The following is a 23,415-nucleotide window of genomic DNA, read 5'->3' on the forward strand; positions in this document are numbered from 1 at the left end:
TCTTTTTCACTCTGTGCCCAGACCTAGAGCTCTGAGCTCCAATTCATGCTCCCAGTTAAATTCAACTATGGTGCTAGAAGAAATAATCATTGCAGTTAAAATAAAAAAAGGACGGTGAATCAGGCTCCTAAAATAAGTGAGGTCCTTTTGCCTAGTTGGCGCAGATATAAAAAAGGGGGAAGAAAAAAAAAAAAAAGACTTCTCATAAGAGAATGCAGTTGCAGTGGTGTAACTAATATTTTGACATGCACAGGTAGAGGGCTTTTTCATAAACTGTTTCTATTCAAAGCCAAAATGCATTTTGGAGCTACTCCAAGAATTTAGTTTCTATTAGAGACTACACAAACCTGCCCTTTTCTTGCACCATTTCCTCCTCACACTCTCGCTAACAAAAAGAAACATCAAGGCCAGGCTATCCAGCAGAGACAAGTGGATCGTCCTTGACTGTCCAGTTTGAGATCCCAGAAGTAGTCTTGTCTCTGAACTGGAGACTAAAAGCCACCTATTTGTTGATTTTAACTGAATTGTGCCAGTTAAGTCTCATTGCAGAGAAGGTAAAGTCGGAGGTGGTCTGACAGATTCAAGCTTCATCTTAGAAGATGTGGGATGAGTTCACAGAGACGCAGGTTCCTGTCGACCTCTGCATCCTCATCCCAACCCACGCGCAGGCTCTTGGTCAGCCAGCGTGGCTCTAGCTACAGTGTTGGGCTACAGGATTGCTGCCTTGTAAGCGCCGATTGTAAGTTTTAATGAGACAACCCAATTAGATGGCTTGACAGACCATCACAACAGTGACGCAACCGCGCTCAAACCCCATTACAGAAGCAGTAGAATTTCAAAGAACTGCTTTAAAAGAAAAGTCACAGAATAGCTCACACACAGCCCTGCAAACAACAACATCACCCACAGGCTGTGCGAAGCAAGGGGAAGGGCTGTGAGAGTAAAGGCAGAAACAAGACAAGTCAAAGGAATTAATCCAAATACTGATTTTTCCCTTTCTAACACCCAGCATGGGCGCAGCTTGGGTTTCAGGTACCACCTATGGAATATAACTGCTTTACATAACTCCCACCATATTGGCTTAACAGTGCCTACAGAGAGTTATAACATGGCCTTTGCAAAAAACATGCATGTACCGACTCGTGCCAGGCGGTGCATTACGCTGTCCTGCAGGTACTGACTGATGCACGGGGCTGTGTTCACTGATCCTCCCACACCCACAAGGCATTTCCTACCCGAAAGCCAGAGGAAGTTTTTATCACCCCCACTCCCTGGCTTCAGAGAATCAATAGATGTGGATTTTGGAATTTTTTTCTCCCCTTCATCCTCCAGTCAGGAATCATTCATACATCACCCACAGTCCTTCCTGGCTTGAACTGGGAGGCTGGGCATCCCCACAACCTGCTACCGGCAAGCTCTGTGAATGCCTAGCCCCCAAACCACTTCTTTTTAGCAGGTTGAGCTTGACATCTTAAACATCACCCAGCCACAAGCCAGCTAACAGAGTATTTATTTGGGTGACACTCCCAGGACAAAATTCCCTTTGCATTGAGCAATTCTCAGCAGTTACAGTCCTCTTCTGTTGGCCAGAAGAGAGGCCCAGTACAAGGTCCAGCAGGCTCAGCAAGGGCCCACTTGTCAAACCAGAGAGCATTTTACAAAGCTCTTCTCCTTTCCAAAAGAGCCCCTTTTCCTCATTTTTACATATGGGTCAAGGAAGATCCAAGACTAACAAAGAGGGTAATGAAAGTTGCTGGGTACTGATACCGCTGTGGCTCATCAATGTTATTTTCCCTGAATCAAAGACCCATACACACACCCCTGCCTGAACAGCAGGATGCGTGCATCAGTGAAGGAAATCTCAAGACCTGAACTGATGCTGAGATGAGCAGTTATTTGTCTTACCCACGAGAGCGAAGGTGACCCTTAAGGTGCTGCCATAGTGCACTGGGAGAGATGCAGGCAGCAGCTGCGGGGAACATCTGCTCTGCCCTACAGATGCTGTCCAGGTCTCTGGACAGGAGAGACATTACACAGAGACGTCTCCTTTGCCATCAGCTCTGACTGAGCCCTGCCCCAGTAAGCTGTCGATGGGAAGCATCCACTGAGGACTGGGCGGCACTGTACTGTGGTTTCGGTCTCGGATCCATAACCGTAACACAGCTGGAGCTGCAACGCAGGCCACCACAGGCTGCAAACTCAGCTTCCCTCCCTGCCTGCTTTTCACGTTAGCACAAATCACTTGACACCATGTGAAGTATCGCTGCCAGCTCTGACAGCGTCTTGGGAAGATCCAACAGACTACTACATGTCAGTGGGACTTTTGCCTTAACAAGTCCAAACCGAGCTACCCCAACCCTTGCAAGCAAAGAGCAACACTTTGGGAGGAGAACAGATGAACTCTGTAGCACTACGAACATGTCTGTCTTTGTTTCTGCAGGGTAAAATATCCTGTCAAGCAACAGGTCATTAACACATAGCTAGGTAAGTTTTCAATAAGCTGGTGCCCAACTACTATGGTATTAAATGACAACCCAGTGCCTAATAGCATCAATGAAATCAAAGGATGTCCCTCCCCTAGCCTCCACGCAGTCATAGCTCTGGAGGCTCTGACATGCACGGTGATACATGATAAGCTTTAGGGAGAGGGGAGATAAGGCAAGGCAACGCAATACAGAGCAGAAAAGCTGGTCTGCAGACAGTGAGCTCACCGTAGGTGCAAGGCGGCAGGGTGGGAGATACACACTCGGGAGCTGCCCTTATAGCCCTTATCCCAGCCCCGGAGAAAGGGATGCACCTTGAGAGTGCATCCCCTCCGCACGTGCATTACAGACGCCGGCGAAGAGCTGCCGCCACAGGGATGCGGCAGGCAGCCCGCGCAATGCCCGCTTTCCAGGGCACGGGCTGGTGGAGGGGAGGCAGCTGCGTGCGGCAAAACAACCGCCTCGTTTTCCATGCTCTGCCCAGAGCGCTAGAGCCAGGCCTCCGCAGGCGTATGTCAGGGGACAAATGAAAGCCAAAGTGCTGTCAACAGCAAAGCGAGCCTACAACTGTACGCCGAGACGTGGATGCAGGTCTGCAGCGTGCCTCCCTCGCAGAGCGCCCTGACACCTTTCTGCTGGCAGAGCCCTTGTGCCACTACTCAGGAGGCAGAAAATCAAGCCAAAACAAAAAAAGCAAGATAGAAGAAAAGCATTACAAGTGGCTTACAAGGCCATTAATTGCAAGATGAAAGTCTGGGATGCAGCGACTGGGTGGCTAGGCCAGTCAGTGAAACTCAGAGCAGCAGGCAGCGATGCCATGGAGGAGGAGCAGGGTAATAGCAAGTAATGCGGTTTACAAGGCTTTCCCTGGCGACAGCTTTGATCCCTATGCCCATCAGTCCAGTGACTGAAATATGAACTTGAGATAACACACAGGCACAGCGCAAGGCTCCGAGGCCTGTCTGCCTGCAGCCTCAACCTTCCCGTTTGCTCGGGCACCTGCGCGATAGCGTGCCACGGCACGTCAAAACGCAGCATCGCGGCTCAGTGCTTGACGCGCATCTCCCCTCTGCCCCCCAAAACCCGCCCGAATTTGTCACAACGGCTCAAGAGGGAGCGAGGCCAGCCCTCCGCCGCCGGCCCCCTCACAATAGAGGATCGCCCTATTGGTGTGCAAAGGAGAGGGGCTGCCGCCCGGGCCGCAGCCCTCGCATCTGTAAGGGCTGGAGACAAGCCGCACAGATAGGCAGAAATCAATAAGCTGGCGGATCAGAGGGCCCAGCGGAGGACCCGCTCTGTGCACACGCACAGGGGCCGAACATCTGTCAGGCAAACAAAAAGCAACCCAAGCGGAACAAAAGAGAGGATTATTTTCACTCAAGTTCTTCTTCAGTCTCAGCAGGCAACGTTCAAGCCGTCCTCGTATTCAGACACTGAGGCCTTATGGAGTACGGGCTGTCCGGGAAATGCCAAACACTGTTACCAGAAGACAAAAGAGGGGGGAAAAGAAAAAAAAAAAAAAAAAGTAGATATGGAAAATTCAGACTGTCTTGTTGAGTGCAATCGAGCAGGCGGAAGGTGGAGGGGGCACCGATAAGGGGGTGGAGGGCAGGGAAGGGAGGGGAGGAGGACAGCGTGACGACGCAACGAAGAAGTTGATGACAAATCTCCACAGCAGTACTTGAAAACAAAGCTGATCATATCAGACGTGCCACAGAAGCACGAAATACTGGCGCGCAGCTATGGATTCACAAGCACTGAGGCTGCGCCCCCGGCTCCCTCCCTCACGCGGAAGGGCAGAGTTGCTGCAGACCTTTCACTCCTGCAGGCGAACACGGGGGAGTCGGCAGAGCTGGCCCCGCTCCCCAGCACCCTCCTCACCTGGAGGGGTCCCAGCTTCACCCGCGAGCCCCTGGCACTTCTAGGGGAGCGAAGGATTTAGGATAAGGTCAGAAACGAGCTGCCATGCCTCTCCCTTGTGCTCGGTGTTAGACAGCAGATGCGGTTACTTTGCAGCTTGGTTTCTCCAGCACACAGCTGTCTCTTCTAATAGGCGTGTCATATGTACGCTAGAAATAGGTGCAAAAAAGTAAATTGATGACGAAACAGATTATGTAGGATCAGATTTGGGCTTAAAATGTCAGAAACCTTCATCCTTTCTGAAAGAGAAGACTTTTGTCCTCCAAATCATTTTGCAGTTGAGAACTCCCTGTACTGCATTCATCTGCTGCTGCTCTATGCCCTTATGCTGCTGTTGGCTTGGTACATTTTCAAACTTAATTTTTATTAGGGAAAAATACGCTCTAGGTTTTGAGTTTCCTTCAACAGTTTCACAGTAAGCTGCCTTCATTGCTGAAAGCAGGAGCTGTTCTGGATAAACGTGAACTTGGTTAGTTGGAAGATTCACATTCTGACCTTGCAGCTCCGTGCCCATGGATGCATGCACCCATCAAATCCTAGCCCATAGCATCCAGCAAGAGAGATACATGTCTCAGCCTTGAAAGTGACTTGCTATAGAAGACGGGATCGTAATGGAATTTTAGGGAGTATTACACAGGTATTTTGAGCCAGCTTCAGTTTATTACATTGTGTTTGGGGTGGGAGAGGGATGTGAACTGGAAGAGGTTTTGACTTAGAGAAAACAAGCACCCATGTTAAAAAAAGCCCAAAGTAATGACAGACACCCCCCAAAAAAACCCCCACATACTTAGCTGCTGCCTTATCTTAGAAGCACCTAAATTTCCTTTGCGTAATTTACAGCACCGGACACAACTGGGTCGGCTGCCCCAGTGAGAGCTCCAGAATGACCCTTAAAAAGAGAAAGCCCTGGTTTTTGTTTTGCTTGAGAGAGTAAAAGAGAGGGAAGCGCTGCCTTCCCCATCCCTGGGAAGGGTCGGGGCTCTCGGTCCCAGCTGGCCACAGGCAGCTTCCTGGACCTCTTTTTAACTCAGCCTCTACACGTTAGAGAGCAGTAAGTAAGGCTTCGAGGGACTTACGCCACCTGTGTATTTTGCTCATACGTACCACCCACCTGAGAGGAACCAGAAGCAGCAGACGAGGGGCTCTGTCAGCAGCTGGGGACAGGCACAGCAGCCTGGTGCCGACAGCGTGTTCCTCTGTCACCAGCAAACGAGGGCATCTGCCATAGACACAACACCTCTTTTTCCCAGGAGCTTTGCTCAGGCAGACCGTGAGCATTTCATATCTCATAGGCAGGACAGTAACCTCCACCAGCCACTGCAGATGCTGCAGACCCAGGTACCTTCACCACACATAGCCATGGAGACTCCCCAGTGTTCGTGGAGAAGACAAACAGAGGTTCAAGCAGCAACAGACATAGCCTGCGTGCTACACCACAGGTCTGCGGATGGAGAGCATATCCATCCCCCTGCACATGTCCTACACAGATCATGCACGCATACCTGGACTGTGTCTCCGAGTACTGAAAGGGCTCATAAGGCCAGAAAGATCAAACTCAAAGTAACTCATATGCCAGCCTTTGGCGTCTCCTTATCCAAGCTTTACTGGTCCTGAGTTGTCACCTGTGCTGCAGGGCTACAGGGAGTCTAGCCAAGCTTCCTCCTGGGAAGAGACACAAACCCAGGAGCAGAATCTGCTTCCCTCTGCTGCTCTTGACCTCCCTGGGGTGCTGCTGACTTTCCTTGGCCAGCAGTTACTCAACTCACCTGCAGCCTTTCCTGGATGCCTCCGCTCTGCCTGGGCAGCAGTGTTTTGTAAGAAGTATTTCTAACCGACTGGTTGGTCATGTCTCAGGAATTTCAGGGGTCCCCTATTTACCTTTTGCAAGCAGTTCTCATATAGACCATCAATAGCAAATCAATACCTTCTTATCTCATGGTTAGGATATTACTAATATTTGTCCATAGTCAATGTTTTTCCTGAAAGCCAAAGCACTCAAGCTTCTTTTGCTCTTTTTGGTTATTTTTTGCAAGCCTTGAACCACATGGAAATACTGTCCTAAGCCATACAAGCAAATACTTATATAAAGCTGGGCTTTAGGGGGAGGGTATTAAACCAAGAGATTTGATGATATGTTGATACATTGTTAAATAATAAAAAAATAATACAAAGATGATAATTTACGGGAGAGAAAATTGTTTCGTATGAGGAACAGTATCCTCATACAAAGTTTTATGTAAGAGAACAGTATAGTACATCATTGTGCAATAAAACAGGGAAGATTTTGTCCTTTGTTTCCTACCACAGAAATCTGTTCTTGATTCTCTCTGCACAATGGCTCCTCCAGAAGCTGGATAAGGACCAAAGGAAAAGACAAGAAAGGAAGGTAGTAAAAGTAATGGACATAAGTATATCTTTTGTGCGACATTTTGCAACTTTGCCTTTGGAACCTAAGCATGTTTGATGTGTTTAATTTTTTCCTTGTCTACCAGCAATGAAAGAGAAGCCATCTCATCAGTAGGATCTTTTTTGGAGGGGATTGGTTTTGAGTCAATCTGGCTGTGAGAGGCTCTTGGATTAAGAGTCTTTGGAGGAGTCTTTTTTGCGCACAAAGTCTGACATGGCCTGTTCCTTAGAAAAAGAAGTTTTGGGGTTGCTTTGATGCCCGTGAGGTTGCTCCACAGGCAAAGGATAGATCTAGAAGACACAAGCCAGGGACAGGGAGCCTGGCCAGCAGAAGGCACTGGTCACCTGCGAGTGGAGACTGGCAGAGACGTGCTCTGAGAGCAAACCTGACCTGTCAGTTTGATGGTCCCTGTTTCCTCGTGGAGCCATGGAGCACCCTGGTGTTCCTGCAGCCTGTTGCACTCTTTCTCAAAGCGCTTTTAACTGAAACGTTCGAGAGACAATGCCAATGTGCAATGTTAGTATGGCTTTGCAGACTACTTGACATGGTCCATTACACTGCAGCTTGGAAACTCCTGCTCCAAGTGCCTAAAAGAGAGACAGGACTAACCAGCGACTCTCAGACAAGCAGCTGTGACACGTGCCATCACAGTAAATTAATGGTAGCCACAGTTTTGACAGTTTAAGTCAAAACAGAACTGAACGATCAGAGCAAGTTTTTGTCTTGTGGCTGCAATGAATTCCCTGGTGGCTGCATGTGGCCACTATTATTGTCTTTGAGAGTCACTGCCCTAAGAGATGAGTTCTTTAACAAGTGAACAAATAACTCAATTAGAAATTAAAACAGTGCATTCCTGAGAGGAGCTCAGCAGCCTCTTCTCCCATTAGCAACAGTGGGAGTTGCCATGCTCTGCACCTCGCTGAGCAATAGCTGTTCTCCCTCCCTTCAGCAGAGGACTCTGCTGTAACCGATTCCTTCACAATGTCATTCCAGTTTGCCTCTTTTGGATACCATTTGCTGATATGTGGGAATGCACTGATTTTTGGTTAAGTTTCAGACTAGAAAAAAAAATCCAATTACACAAAATAAAATGGAAAGGGCAGGGGAGAGGAGACCAGATTTATGAGTTGATGAGTGAACTTTTTGTTGAAAAGTAATTATTGAGTACTCACTTTGTGGATGAGCTTGCTCTATCAAGGATCAGTCATCCTAGGATCTAAAAACAGTCAAGAAATTAAACTCAGGCAATTTGAGGATGACAGATTGGCCAATCTGAATTACGTGAGGACTACAGATGTAATAACTTTCCTTCAAGGTAGGAAAGAGAGAGAAAAGTATTTTTACTAAATGTATTCAACAGGCATAGGAAGCCTCCTGCAAGGAAGAAAATGTCCTTTGAGCCTATGTCATGGTAGCGTGGTACTGAAAAACAGAAGGGGTGAAGGAATTGTGGACAGCTGGTGAGTGGCAGCCCTATGCCAAAATAATGAAATGTGGAGGAGGGGGGAAAGCAATTAAAAAAACTCCCTACAACAAAAAAGAGCTAAAATCCTACCTTCAACAGTAAAATAAAAACCCAAACAGAAAAACAAAACAGAAGTGCTGGGAGTGTACTGTCAAACACCAGCTTCCCATGGACTATAAGAGCAACAGAAGCCATTGTCCTCTGTTGGGAATGGGAACCATAAAAAATAACAAGCTGGTCTGGGAACATTGCTGTGTGCTCTCAATCGCATTTCTCAACTAAACCCAACACAACTCTCTCTCTATTGAATATGGGGGATGCTCCACAGAGGATGAGTGCACCCCTGCCTAGCTGGGGAGATCATCTGTGAGCGCTCACCTTCCTTAAAAAAAATATCCCATCAGTTAGAACGTAATCAGTTCATTAAGGCTGTCGGGTGAGGAATAAATAAAGGCCCCATAGCAGGGCGGTGGGCATGTGGGACAGGGACTCGCAGCCAAACACACAAGGCAGCCTGCTGGCTGCACCCAGCTCCGGGGCAGATGTTTGGGCTGGGGTGGTCGCAGGCAGCAGCACACCCCGCTCCCAGGCACAGGGCTGGCACAGGGCTCCGCACCGGGGCTCCTGTTCTCTCACAGCTGCGCTCCTGCCAGGAGGAAGAGAGCGCTTTGTGCTCAGCCTCAGGTGAGGCACGCTGACTTTCCTGGCAAGCTGGCCCCACGGCACACCATTATGCAAAGTTGGTCCCTGTCCGCTTTCCCCTGGCATGGCAGTACTTCAGAGGTTTGGGGATTTCCGCAGCCGGGGCTGGGAGGAGCTGCCTGCTCCCCTCCAGGTGCCGGGGACCTGCCCACGGTCGAGGCGAGCTCCACACGCGCTGGAGGACGATGCCGCAGCACAGCGCTTGCTCCAGGCTTGCTCCCTGGGCTGCGGTGGAAGTCAGGTGAAATACTGTGCAAAGATGCTTAAAAGCAGGAGATTACTTTTGAGGAAGGAGAGATTAAGCAGATGAAGACTCTAATCAAGGAACAACAGTGATACGTAACATTGTGATGGGTATGGAGAGGCAACAAGGGAACAGTTACTCACCATTTCTTACAATACAAATATTAACGGGCTTCACCTGAAATGATCCAACGACAAGTTCAAGACAAACAGAGGAAGTACCTCTTCCTATAAAAATATACATTATGAAACTTTGGATTGATTAACAACAAAAACAAAACAAAGCAAAACAAAACAAAATCAAAACAAAACAAAAAGACAAATCTATTTAGAATAGTCCATAAATACAATTCAACACAAAGACACAGATACAGTATCAACTTAAAAGATCTTAAATCACAGATTACCGGCTATCAGAAGGATACACAAAAAGAATTGTCTCTCTTTGCTAGCCTGTTCTTACACATCGCTATTGACCACTGTTAGAGGCTGGTACCAGGCTGGAAAGATCTTTACTGAACCCATAAGTATAGCCTTGTTTTCTTGTATTTTTTCCTATTTGTCCTTTGAAACTTGGCATACTCAGTGATTAAAAATTAACCTGTTTTTGAAACAAATATATCCAAATCACAGGTATCCAAAGTGCTGTGTTAACCTGACCGCCACATGTTTTGACATTTAGACTGTTTAAACTTCTAAAAAGGATTCTGCTTAAGGATGTGCTCATCTTTTTCAGGGCATGATTGACAGGGGTCTATTTCAAAATACTTCCCATTAGGAAGAGAAAAAAAAAAAAAAAAAAGAAAACTACCTTAATGGTGAAGCAGGGAATGACAGCCGCAGACAAAAGGTCATTGCTTCTTTGTTCTCCAAATCTGAAGAAAATACACAGAACTCCATTGTATGACTTTTTCATGCACAACATTGTCTCCCTTGACCCCATGCACATCTGCAGCCTGAAGTCCTCTGTTATCTCTGGATAACAGCTGTTCCATCACTGATTATTCATCAGCTCCACTTTAGTCTGCCTAAGGTGCTGTGAAAAGCCCTCAGGTTGCTGAGTTTGCTAACATAAATTCAAGATAAGGCCTAAAATTTCTGAAAAAATAGGATAAATAATGCATAACTCTTACTGGACGTTTTGTTTGGTTATCTGTAGCACATAGGCCTATACTTCGACATATTGGAATTGCAGGATATTTTTAAAATTTCATAGAATCCCCTAGTTCTCTCGTCTAACTCCTTTATGCTTTTTATTTGGCGTTGGACAGCAAAATGCAAGGGCAAGGAACACATGCAGTCAGCACTGGAGAAACAAGCAAGCCCTTCAGACATATGATGTGCAGGAGCAGAATTTGCAGAACAATTAATTAGTGAGGATTTCCAGTCGAAAGAAAGTGACTGAAGAGATTAGATATGTGCAAAACCCAACCCCTTTGAATGCAAATACTCCTTGATCTTTATTTGGGGCAGAGGAAGTCATTTCTCTTCTGTCTTCTCACACTTGCTATGGAGACCACAATTCACTACGCACCTCCTCCCCAGGTAGTTTATCTTCTGGGCTCTCCCACCCTCCCCAATCATTTTCCACCTCTGCCACTCCCCAGTTACCAATGCTCATATTCCCACATGGGTGCTAAATCCCATCAGTCTCTCTGTCAGAAGGATAAGGATGGAAGGGGATTTCTTTGATCTCCAAGACTCTTTCATGGGTCGTTTGAGAGGTGAAGATGGAAGAAGGTGAAGATTTCCAGTTTATCATGAAGGTGTCGATGGCCACCAGATTGCTGGGAACATAATAGAGGACGTTCCTGGGGAAAAGAGAAAAAAAAAAAAAAAAAGGTGCTTTGCAGCCCAGCACTAAGTTGTTAATGAGATCCTGGTGCAAATTCACAGGGTGCAGGGGCCGTACCTAAGCAGGTGGCTCTGCAGTGACAGGCAGCCCCCAGTTATCTACTTCCAAGTAAGTTGTACAGCTCCTGCCCCTGAAATATCTGCATGCTCAGTATGCGAGTTTAGATTACTGTCACAGAGTCCACAACGTGCTAGGCATATTTCCAGAAACATGGACCCATCTGACAGGCTGTAAACCAGAGAAAACTGTTTCTGTAAAAGTCCCAGAGGAGGCACAGGCAATTTCATGGAGTGGCCCCGAGTCCTGGTACTGGTGGCTCGTTTGCCTTGTGGCCATCTGTAAAACAGGCTGCTCAGAAGTCACCACTCTTTGATCTCTCCAAATGTGAAGGTGCTACACACACACAAATGTTGCAGGTAGCTGCAGTTCACCTGTTGTAGTAAAGAGTACTATCGCTCAGGTACAGGATGCCAACATGTAAGTCTATTGAAATGATACAGAAGGACAGAGTTAAAGGTACATATTCAACCTTTGTTCTAAATTTCCCAATTTGATTGCAAAACTGACTTTTTTTCATGCTCCCAACTTGCCTTTTGTCGCTTCCAGTCCATCTACATCACATCCCTTGCAATTATATCACACTCCCTTTGTCCGAATGCCAAGAATTTGCCAGACTTGCAAAATCCCCATTCCCGATTGTTTACCTGTTTTGTACAACATCTCTGCCTTTCTTAAGAAAGCAATTCTGCTGTAGTCTCCTTCTGTTAGGCAAAATTATGCAAATTGCATAGATTAAATTGCTGTATAATGGTCGATCAGCTTTTCCTTATTGTTTGCCATTTGTTACACAGGATTTGCGTGCATTTAAGAGTTTTATGTGTTTAATAGTTATTTAAGAGGCTTAGCATAGCTAATACCTTCAAGCAGTTCTGTCCCTGCAGACTACAGGGAAGTAAAGGCTACCTCTGTCATCACTGGCTTTGACTCTATGAGTTTTAAAGATTGTTTTAAAAGCCTGAGTGGCAAAGGAGCTGGGGAGAAGATGCAGTGACTGCTGACGTTGTTTTGAGAGTGTGCTGCTGTTTACCAAAACGACCCCTGTCCCTCTGCTGATAAAAGGAGCTACAAAGCAGACCCAGCTCCCACTGGTGGAACGGGCCCCGCAGGATGCGGGTCTCCAAATTCCAGGTGGTTCTATTACAGCCTGTTTCCACCCATGTACATGCAAAAGCTTGGATTCACTTTGACGCGCGCGTAGGCTCCTATTCCAGCTTGAGGCTGGTTGCGAGTGGACACATAGGCATTTCCTCTCAGTTGCCAGATCCTGTTCTCGTTAACATGTTGCCAAAGCATTAATCATATCTCAAATCCCACGTGCCCCTGAGCAGACTTTCCCTCCCAGCTGCCTCATCCCCATTCCCTGATAGACAGACTTTCATCTCTTTCCCACTCCTTACACGTCCTTGATCTTTCCCAAGAGCTGCAGCCCCGCCGGAGCAAGCGGGCCGGGAACAATGAGCGGTTTCCTGCCATCGAGCTGGCTTTTCTGCTTCCTCGCTGGTCGCGTAGCGGAGGCCACTCCAGTGCACTCAGCAAAGCACACAGACTCCATGAAATACCTACAGCTTTTCTGTAAGCAATTAACTGAAGAAGTCAGGTTTGGTTTTCTTAAACAAATTAGCCTTTTAGTATTGAGTTATACACACCGTTGAGAAAACAGAGAGTAAAGTAAATACGTTCTTGAAAAGCAACCCTTCTCCCATGCAGCCCCAGAGAGTAGTACTCACACATTTGCCCACTGCAAACAGATGGGCCATTTTCTTGTGTCTCTATTAGGTAATAGGCTCAAGCTGTGAACAAATAAAGCAGAAAACACCCAATATGCCAATGTGTTAATTTCGTCTTCCTGTAGGTGTCCCTGTCGATTGCAAAAACGAGTCAGGCCCAACTTTTTTGTTTCTTATTTTTCACTAACAGAAAAAAAGACAAGTTATAACCTTTTTCCTGTGCAAAATAAACTCTGACCATTTTTCACAGTAACACATATATAAAAGGTGTCGATTAAGCCACATGTGAGAAACAACAAAACTAGCCCTAACAGCTTGATAGGCTGTTTGTATATGTGTTATCTTTTTAGATAGCTGGATTCTTCTTTGAAACGTACATCTCTATACACGTTCCTTACCAACCCTAAGTTTTCATGATATGCCCAGAACCAGTCTCCCTAGTGTGCATATGAATACACTCACTATATATAATTATTTGTCATTTGCATGGCCTTTCTAGCATGTGGTACTTGATGTACTTCACTGGTATATGGCTCAGGCTGCACAGACCTTATAAACTAATAACATGTGTGAATGGTTCATCATCGCTTTTATACACAAGACTGTTTCCATGCTTGCATTGGAACTGCCAAGAGGTCTCCACAGGGAACAAAATGGAAGATAACAACCTCTAAAAAGGTCTAGACATTGACTAAAACCAACAAAGATTCAATATTATTTTTCCAATGTACTTGGTCCAAATCTGCAGTTTTACGTATTTTGCCTAGAACGTCTTTGTCCTTGCAGGGCTGAATTCTTCAGCCCAAGGAGGAGCAAGTGGTGTCAGGGCCACAAGTGCCACAGGGCTTTATTTGTGTGCTTCCCAACACAAATCCCCACTTCTTAATGCACTCAGGCCTATACCCAAGAGATATAAAGGTGCTTCTCTTTCTTTAAAGTCTAACCTGATTAGAATCACTCCTATGACTCTTAATGTACCACTATCAAGCTACCTCTCCTATTGTTATAACCTTTCTTTCTTTCATGAAGGCTCTTTGGAAGCTTTTCACATACTTGTTAAATGCTCTCGGTCACAAAGCCTGCTCAAAGTTCCCTTGATCATGTCATTGCTATGGTGTAAAATTGAATTACTTTTACAATGCATGCTGTACCCTGGCAAAGTGAAGCCTTTTCCCACAGTTAGCAGAGGTGGAAGGCCTCAAAAATAAATGAATAAAGGAGGGGGGGAAAAAAAGTGAATTTTCATTAAAAAGCAAAAAAAAACCTTTTTCTTGAAATGCAGGGAAGACAAGCTCAAACGGCTCTCTAGTGTCAGCCAGGCACACTATCTCACTGATTCCAGAGAGAAAAGGATTGACTTGCTGGGGATGGGTTAATAATAATGAAAAATAAAGCATTTGCAGCTTACTTGATTTTTTTTGGCGGTTATAGAAAATAGGCCAAAATCTTGTCTCCCACAAAGAATCAAGAACATGAACAGCTTCTTCCTTGCTGGAAATGGCTGTGGGATGTTGTAGAGTTGCAGATCACAAAGTTAGTTCTCATCCTTATTTGTGTCCTTTCTATAGGATTGGACATCAAATGAATGAGGCTATCTAAACCAGAAATAAGTATTAAATCCAGACAAGCATATACTCAGAGCATACTCTTCCTACCCCCAAAAGAAACCCTCCCACATATCCCTTCCTGGAAAATATGCCAGGCTTTGTTATTCCTATTGTATTGTCTAAATGAAGGACCTTGATTAGCCCTGCTTTTTCCAGGTTCTTATTACACATTTCTAACACAGTACAATAACGAGCCTGCACTGGCAATCCGTTGCTTCGTGCTGGAGATAGAAGAGTGCCCCTTGGAAGCCCAAGGCTTTCCTTGGGAGAGCTCAGTCACGCTACACCTTCTACAAAGTATGAAACTCATGCAGCAAAGCACATGGACATGCCTAACGGCCTTCTTGAGTTCAGCATGGTCCTCCAGTGACTATCACCCTGTTGATCAACTATTTCACCTGGTGTCAAAAACTCAGGCTAATTTTCCTTTCCCCTCAGTTTCTGGTGCATGACCTGTTCATTGCTATTGTACTTTTTCTGTGAAGCTCCTACTCCTTCCTGTCACGGCTACAGTGGCTTCCTTCAGCTTCAGGTCTTCGTGTACTTGATAGCACATTCAGTCCTCAAGCCAGTAGGCCAGGACCAGTAGGAGCTCATGCCCGGGGTGGGTGCAGCGGTCACCCCCAAGGCCCTAGCTGGAGAGGGTCTAGATGCACCCATTCTTGTCTTTGGTAACACAGATGCAGTCTTAAGTGCCCACAAAGTCCTAGCTCAGTTCAAGACAGCCCCGAGAGGTGTCAGTCCTTCCTCTTCTGTAAAAGGGGCCATGCTGCCATCTCACAAGGTAATCATCTTCCACTGGGAGCTGTGCTCACAGGTATGTATTCTGCTAAAACCATGCTGTCACGGTGAGAGCTTGTGTCCTGCCTAGCGGGGTGATTTCATTGTGCTGTTACCATGAAAGGCATGAAAGGTGCGTGTGAGGTGCTGCTTCCACACCGGCAGCGCTGGCTGCCCTGCCCTAGGATGCGGGCAGAGCGCATCTGGGGAGATGTGACCTCTCTGTGGCTCAAAGGGATTCCCAGTTAACCAAGCAGCAGGAAGAACAATGGGAGCAGCACCCTTTTGACTTGCATAGTTTTCATCTTTCTTTTGCTTCCCTTGGATTTTCTAAGGCAGGCTGTGAATACTGAAGTGTCGCCACTTGCACTTAAAGACTTTGCAGGTGATAGTGCGATGTTTGTTCACACCAATATGAGAGGAACCCCACAGCAGGAAGTCAGCTCTTTCAGACCTCTTTAGAAATGTGTGATAATCTTATAGTGCATCAACACTTTCTCCCTCCCCTCTCTCCCAGCCTCTAATTTCTCTTAAACAAGGCTATGTTAGCCTCTACGTTTTGATGCTGCTGCTGCTGCCGTAGCTCTCCATTCGCTAAATTTGCCCCGTTTCACACCTCACTATCCCATACTGTTGCACTATTCAGTGTTTTGGGGACAGGTTTATGTATTCAGCCTACACCTAGCCTGCTGTGTTGCACTCTTCATGATGCTTTTTTCCACATGCTTTGGAAAAGACACATTTGGTGGTAGATATGCAGTCCTTTCTGTATTCTCCTTCTTTTTTCTTCTCTTCTCTCCCCTCATGCCTTGCCTTCTCTATAAGGATTGTTCCACATTTAGATTTTGCACTTACGGACCACATTCATCCTGTTTTTACTGAGCCAGTCAGATTTATTTTTTTTTAAAACACAAAAAGCTTTTTTTAACCAACCCAATTCTGAACAGTTTTCCAGGAAAGGAGAGCCCCAGGTTCAGGTCCCTCTATGAAATGAGTTAATGGCATTTTGAATGTGAATCCACATTCTACAGGAGCACGCCTACCACCAAAATTATGTCCGTTCTACGTATGTATTTGTTTCAATTACCAATCCACCAAACAAACATTGAAAGATTGTTTTATCTTGATGTGCAATAATGTTGAAGGATCTGAGAAGAGTTTCCTGGCCAGCTCTATTTATATCACTGTAGTATCTGAGTGCCTCTCAGAAGCTGATTAATTTGCTCATGCAATCCTGCAAACAAGGCAGTAACATATCAACTTGGGTTTGGCATTGGGCAATAAAGACACAGAGGACAGGTTAAGCAATTTTCCCAAGGTCACACTCAAAATAGGAATACGCTCCCCCACAAGACTCCCTCTCATGCCAAACTAATACTTTATCCCCAAACTCGTCATTTTTAGTTAAGTACTTAGCAATATTTATGCTATCACCTGATATCAGAGCACTGAGGCTTACTGAACCTTTCATTAAAGCCGTGTACAAACACTAAATTCTCATAGTGTCTGTCTGGAGCAGCGGTCACTATTTTGTCTCCTCTGCAGGTTGTGACACTGGAGGACATATAGGAAAGATGATGTGACCAAAACTGTGCTGAGAATCAGCAGGGAAAGTTCTCTCATAGTCCCCGTCCACCCACATGCACACACTGGGTTCCCTGTAGAGGACACCAGGTTCCCAGGCTGCTTTTCATTTGGTTTAAACATTGGATGCTAATACTTTTGTGTACCTTATTAATCCTGGTAAAGATCAGAATTTCCCTCTTTAGTGCAACTGAGGTGTGTTAAAACCCACCAGGTTTTAAAAGCCACCACATGTGGGCCTCTCTTAAGAAGCTCAGCTGTAAAAATAATTCTCATCACACACTACAAAGTTGACTGTGGTGTTAAACGCAGCAGACACTTGGTGAAGTGTACTCCTGGACAGGACCAAGTAGTTGTTAAGCATGCTAAGAAACAGTTCTCTCATTCAAACAGAGGCCACCAAAATGGTTTTTGAATAAGAACTCACTGGGTTTTCTTCACCCTTTCATCTTGTCAGGAAATCTCTGTGAACTTCCCTCCTCTCCATTTGCTTTCCTTCCCCTTTCTCTGCTGTCATTTACCAGCCGGGCTATTTTCTTCAAAGTACCCTCTAAATGTCACAACCACCAAACAACCACAGCAAATAATGGAAATGCCCTAGTAACCCTTCCCAAAGCACTTATATACCAACGCTGAATAATTTGACCTGCTCTCATTCTTGGGAGCATATTTCACGGTAGTGGCGGAGGAAAGAGAGCGGTTTTAAGATTTTGTTCCCTTTTCTCTTGGTTCTCTTTTGATGTAAGACAGCTCTACAAACACGAACTAGAAAAACCCTACAGCCCAAACCAGACGCCCCTCGGAAGGAGTGTGCCAGCTAATACAGAATGAGGAACATTCCCATTTCGAGTGCTGTTGCACATGCTTCACTGTGTCCCCCTGATTATAAGAAAATTACTTAAAAGTCCTCAGGGACCTCTAAAACAAATAATCCATAAAAATAAAGGGCTTGGGTATGGCGAAGGTGTGCACATGTTTATCTTTGAACACAGGGTTTCACCTGGGAGACACAGCCTGTACTATAGGATTTCAGGCAGAAATCCAACTCTTACTTTGGTTTTAAAAAAACAGGAGTTTTTCAAAGAGCCATGAGAACTGTTCCTTTGCTGTTTTTTTTCCAATGTATCAAGACACTTGCTCTAAAGGCCCACACTAATAGGCATTTAACCATGTTAAAAGATTTTAAGATACCCTACTTGAGTAATCTTGGGATTTCTGTATAATTTCTTTCAGTGTTGGTTAAAGTGCTCATCTTCCAAACAGCTTATTTCTATCTGTTTCTTTGATCACTGCCAAATATGAATTTCATGGTATTTTGTATTCAAGATGTGCCTGAAGCAATATCCTCAAACCAGCTCCTACCCAAGATCAGAAAACAAACACTTAAGTCAGCTTTGAAGATGATCTCATTGCAGTCCCAACACGACCTCTGGATCTAATCTAGATCAGGGCTTTGGTCGCTGCCCCCTTTCTCTTTTACAGGGACAGAACAATACTGAATGTATTGTCTTTCTCGCGATAGTCTTCCCTCCTTCCCTTCAGGCCTTTTGCTGTACCTAATTTGCCTTACCCTAAACAAGAAACACTGACCTTATCTTCTGTCACCAGAGAGACACTTCAAACCTAACCGAGTTACTCACTCGGGCTTACAGGTCAGGAGTGAACAGAAATGTTCAGTTAAGCTCTCAGAGGTGTGGGTTTAGCGATACACTTATCTGGTCACACATAAGCTCCTTCTGAACTGCTTCGCATCTACAGAAAACAAAACAGCGGCACTGGCAGTGCAAACAAACCAAAGTCTAGGTGCTTCCCTGGACATGGCTGGAGTACACAAGTGAAAGATATTCAAAAGAAAGAAACAGGAAAGATCTTCTCCACAAATTAAGCTACCTATGCAATTAGGTAATGAAGGGAAAAATTGTTTCTGGATTCCAGCCATGAAACTTGAGGACTGACATAACCCTCCTGCCTGCAGACCTGTTTCCAGGTCCGTTCTGGAAACTCCTCTCAGACCAGCTATGGCAGCCAGGAGTTGGAGAATATTGCTTCTCTTACCACAATCATTTTACCAGGAAAAGGCCTTGTTTAGGTACAACTAAACCAGCAGAAATGTTCATCACTAATTCTGCTCAGAAAACAAGCAGGATCGATACTGGAGAGAGGACGTGATGGCCGGTAGCTGGAGGGCTTGCCAAACACCGTTCAGGGAATAACTACACCAAGGTCCCCTCTGAAGCACAGACAAAGCCTTGTTCTCCTCACTGTGCAGTCACAGGAGTTATCATCTGCCTCCCTGACACCACGTGGCAGCAAGTTCCTCTGGTTAATTAGAAGCAGCATAAGCAGGAGATGTTTGTACACCCAGTCAGCCCCCTCTGTGTCTTACACAACTACAAAGGAGACAAGTTGGTCTTGTGGTTCATGGCACTGGCGCGTCTTGCCAGAAATGTGTTGCTGCAATACCCACGCTACTCGTATGCTGTAGCCCTTTGTCCCTTGTCTGTCAAGTTTGTGGCAAGGACGATCTGGGCATGTGTGGTGCCCGGTATGGCACAGCTCCCCTATCAGCTGTGGTTTCTGAACCCTTACACAAGCAGTTGCTAATGATAAGAGATCCTTTGTCCTCAGTGTATAAAAATAAGCAAACAGGTAAACGTTTTAAATGCTCAGCTCCGGCTTTTGCTGAAACAATGGCAAAATGGTCAGTGGAGTCGAAAGGAAGGAGGCCCAAGCCCTTCAGCTCTGCCCTCACCCACCTACCAACCCAGTCTCCTCCATTTTCATTTCAGCCTCTTTGGCTGCATGGAGCTCTTCACTACTGAAGGTCATCATTTCCTAAGCTGCCCTGTTGGCTTCGCGGTGGGATTTACAAGCTCGCTTCTTCTGGTGATCTGATTTCCATGTGTATGAGATGAGGTGAGAGCATGGCCATTTCAAAGCCTCGGAAATGGACCTCCAGCACTGGGATGCTGAAGGAGGGCAGAGGAATCAGCATGAGAATGTTATCCTAACACCTTGGCAAGAATGGGAGCCCTCACACAAATGTTTATTCAGAGGCAGAGGGATGGCCTAGCTGGGCAGCATTTTATTTTTCACTCCTAGGAGTGTGAAAGGAGGACGCGTAAAGAAATTTACAACTTGTAATTCCCCTCCTGAGACCTAAAAGATGCTACAAAGTTGTGGAAAAACAAAAGGCTTTTAAGATGAGGGAGGGAATTTGCTGCCCACGGTGAGCTTAAACCTGCAGCTTGTTCTTCTGTGTTCAGACAAAATTCAGACAAAAAGTTGATGTCAGTAGGAGATGTATCAGAAAAGAGCAATGGGATTTTACCCAGGCCCTGGCTTTCAAAATCAAACAGGATCCTTCTTGTTTGTGGCTGACAATGCTCAGCAGCCTGACACAGTATGGCCGCAGAGCTGTGCAAGGGGTGAGATATCTAACAGGAGATCAGCAAATCTGGTCAAGTAATGAAAGTTACCATCTGCCTAGCAAAAGCTGTGAGTACTTATCTGGTGCTGTTGAAAGAGCACATGGCATATTAATTAGCGTCAGACACTAATGAAAGGCTAGCCCAGTGATTGCTGCTGAACCGGAGCAGTGGCTGCTCCTGCTGCTGCTCAGTGCGTGGTGCAGGAGAATGCAGAGAAGGGGCTGGTGCTCGGCTCCAGCCTGACCTGGTCTCGGCTGTACCCCGGGGAGCTGCCTTCAGCTTCCAACAGCCCTCGCTCTCTTGTCTTTCCTCTGTGACCAGAGCAGGGCACATGACTGTTCACATTAACATATCACACTTTTCTCCTGGGTATTTCTAAACATTTTGTCCAGCTTTAGAAGAGTTTTGCAAAAAAAGCAAGCGTTTTCTGCCCCCACAACGCCCCTTAGGAGACCATCCTGTAAGTATATTTCAATATGTATAACGACAGCCAAATATAATTGGAACAAACTGTATCTAGACAGGCATATTTCAAACCCAGAAAGCCCATTAGATTTTTCTGACCTGAACACTTGTGTGTCCTAAGCATCCTCAGCCATGGAACTTCAGCCCGTTCCTCTGTACTGAGCAGGGCTTTCACTTTGGAAAGATGACAAATTGCCGTGCCCTGGTGGAGATTAAAAGCAGGTAAACAGACAGCATGGCCTTGACCTCTTTCTCATACATTTCACACAGGTGAGTTCACCCAGTTTCTAAAGTTTACCTACCTGTCAGTGATAAGCAGTTTACATTAGTTTCCTGCTTTAACCACCAGCCTCTGGCTACCTTGTGTTACAGGGTTACGCTTCTCTGCTCCAGATCAGTGAGTCAATCCCACGAGCGTGCTTCTGACCGAAGCTGGACCAGCTGGGGAGGAACTGAAGTAACAGGCCTAGCACAGCAGCTTGCTCTTATTGCCCAGCCTTTCAGGACAATTAGATGAGATGAACACATCCATCTGTACATCAGAAGATGGTGGCACGTACTTCTAACTTGTGTTAATGTGACTAGGACTAACATGAGCAAGGCCACTTTTATGGAGCAATGTGTTGGCAAGTGACGATTTATTATTATATTTAGTTTTCAAAATAAAATCAGCCCACTTTGTTAAGTCTACAGGCATGAATGTCTGTGTTCAGATGTCACAGCAGACTATTTTCTAATCAATATAGCATATATCTTCACTTCATGAAGAAAACCAGTCAAAAGCTTTTGGTAAGGCATTTGTGTCCCATAGAGGGTAACACTTACAGACTTCCTTATTGGGAAGAGCAACAGCTCCCAGAGAGAGATTTCCAGTGAGCTGGCAGAGCTCTGGGGCTCTGCAACAAATCTTCTCTCCCTCTCCTCCAGAATAAGACTGTAGGAAGGCAATCTGGTTTCATCCTAACAACATCTCTCTGAGCTGCCTGTTTCTAATAGTCAAAGGAAAAACAGCACTTCCCAAGGGCAGATTAGGGTCTCAAGTGAACTGAATAACTCTCTGGAAGAGACTGTCTTCTTGAGCAGAAGCAAAGGGAACGATGAGGCTAACTGGGGTAACGCTCACCTCAGGTAACCAAGCCACCAAAAATCAGGCTTCTAGCTCGTGTCACCACTTTAGACTCCCTTTACAGTCAGAGAAAACACAGGCACCTGCAGGAGACAATTTTCCCGCCTATTTTAGGAGGGGTTGAACTGCCCTCTGAAAATACCTGTTGTGTCCTGACTGGCAAGCGAAGGAAGACAGACTATCAGCTTGGATCTGCAGCAGCCCAGCTTTCAGACAGCTAATGCTGGGTGAGCACCTGTAGGCATCATAGGTTAGATGCCTCCAGTTAGTTGATGGGAATCTGGGCTGAGTATCTTTGTCAGCTTCAGAGAGGAGTTTCACATTTTCAGTATTGAAACCCTTCTAAAAAGAATCAGGAAAAAATAGCAGAAGAGATTAGATCATATTGCAGGCTATTTATCGGACACTTATATTTTAAAATTGAATCATCTTCAGCTATGTGACGGCAAAACAAGAGCAATCAGAAACAGCTGCAATGATTTTAGTTGAAGGACTAAATCTTCCAGCCTGGGCTAAGATTTTGCATACACGCTGGTCGCTCTGACTAGTGCTATACTCACCAGCATCTTGGAAGATCAGATGATAAGCTTGCACATCCACATGGAATTTTCCGCAACAGCCACAGGCAAAACTTATGTCAGTGATCCAACCTCAAACTTCCTATCAAGGCATTTCAATTCCCGTATTACTGAAGACAGAGCACAGCTGGCTACTGCTTCTGGGGGCAATAAAACTGCATGGAAAACTCAGGTTGTAGATTTAAAATACTCAAATAATTATAATTAGAAGCCCCAAGATCCTCTGAGTTCCATGCCTGACTAGCAAGAATCACGTGCAAACAATTGATAGTGAGCCTAAGAAGCATTATACATTCTTTGCAATGTTATAAAGAAGCATTCCTGATTTCGTTATAAATTATCAAGCTCAGCCCATATCTGAAGATAGTGTCAGGCAACGTGAACTGATAGTCTGATCTGGTGCAGCGAATCCCACTTTGTTTTGATTTCAGCCTCTTTTTTTCCACCACCAATAGTTAATGTTTGATATGCAGGGCACTGGGATAATTACCACTGCATCTGTTTTCTCTATTACAGACTGCATTTTTAGCCATATAATCACTTACGACTGGAGGGAGGATTCTCAGAGTGTGTTTACCGAAGAAGTGTATTGCGAGGCATCTGTTTCATTTAGTCTGGAATGAAAAAAATAAAAAGTCAAAATGGAATACTTACCCTGGAGCAATGCTGAAATTATGCTACATACTAAAGTCCAGGCTACTACTCTATTAAATCAGTTTTTAATGCCTCCTTGTTAAATCTACTACCCTTTCCTGCACCAGACATGCCCAGATTATATGAGCATCCTTGCCAACACCAGGAAGCAACTGATGCTAACCAAGAATAGAATGCAGCAAAATTTAATTCCCAGAGTAAAACCAGCTTGTCTTTTGCACTGTTATAATAAGCAATCTCTAATTAAGTGTACCAAGCAAAGCCCTGGCTTGCAGAAGCTCTGCACAGACTGTAAAAGCTCTGAAGGGCAGGAGATGCTTTATTTGAC

The 23,415-nt window shown here is 45.5% G+C and overlaps 2 long non-coding RNA genes across 2 annotated transcripts; both read right to left on the reverse strand.

The window, feature by feature from the left end:
* Positions 1-9,316: 9,316 nt before the first annotated feature.
* On the reverse strand, positions 9,317-11,315 carry LOC148053287 (uncharacterized). The gene is made up of 4 exons (XR_015708814.1): positions 11,133-11,315; positions 10,832-11,031; positions 10,032-10,095; positions 9,317-9,448 (listed from the first exon to the last, which is right to left on the reverse strand). It is a non-coding gene; the product is annotated as an uncharacterized LOC148053287 (long non-coding RNA).
* An 11-nt stretch (positions 11,316-11,326) lies between these two features.
* On the reverse strand, positions 11,327-21,487 carry LOC148053288 (uncharacterized). Its single transcript, XR_015708813.1, has 4 exons — positions 21,032-21,487; positions 20,829-20,931; positions 12,533-12,925; positions 11,327-11,506 (listed from the first exon to the last, which is right to left on the reverse strand). It is a non-coding gene; the product is annotated as an uncharacterized LOC148053288 (long non-coding RNA).
* Positions 21,488-23,415: the final 1,928 nt, after the last annotated feature.

The sequence above is a fragment of the Nipponia nippon genome, unplaced genomic scaffold (genome assembly GCF_047370975.1).
Source record: "Nipponia nippon isolate SJK-2023a ecotype South Korea unplaced genomic scaffold, ASM4737097v1 scaffold_4, whole genome shotgun sequence".
NCBI classification, from domain to species: domain Eukaryota; kingdom Metazoa; phylum Chordata; class Aves; order Pelecaniformes; family Threskiornithidae; genus Nipponia; species Nipponia nippon.